Source organism: Oryx dammah, unplaced genomic scaffold, assembly GCF_014754425.2.
Source record: "Oryx dammah isolate SB20612 unplaced genomic scaffold, SCBI_Odam_1.1 HiC_scaffold_29, whole genome shotgun sequence".
Taxonomy (NCBI): Eukaryota; Metazoa; Chordata; class Mammalia; order Artiodactyla; family Bovidae; genus Oryx; species Oryx dammah.
In genome coordinates this window covers 8,978,883-8,979,168 of record NW_024070213.1, presented here as the reverse complement: position 1 = coordinate 8,979,168, position 286 = coordinate 8,978,883, and positions in this window count along the sequence as shown.

Sequence of the window (286 nt, the reverse complement as noted above, 5' to 3'; positions counted from 1 at the left end):
GGGTAGGGGGAGAGGAAAGATGGGCAGAGCCGGAGAAAGAAGAGATAGAGACAGCTGGGGAGGAGGGGAGCCGGAAAAGAGGAGCAGGAGGAGGAGAAAGACGGAGAGACGGAGACAGAGAGACAGACAGACGGAGGGACAGACAGAGGGACAGAGACAGACAGAGACAGAGAGACGGAGACAGAGAGACGGAGACAGACGGAGACAGAGAGACAGACAGAGGGACAGAGGGACAGAGACAGAGACAGAGACAGAGAGACGGAGACAGACGGAGACAGAGAGACAG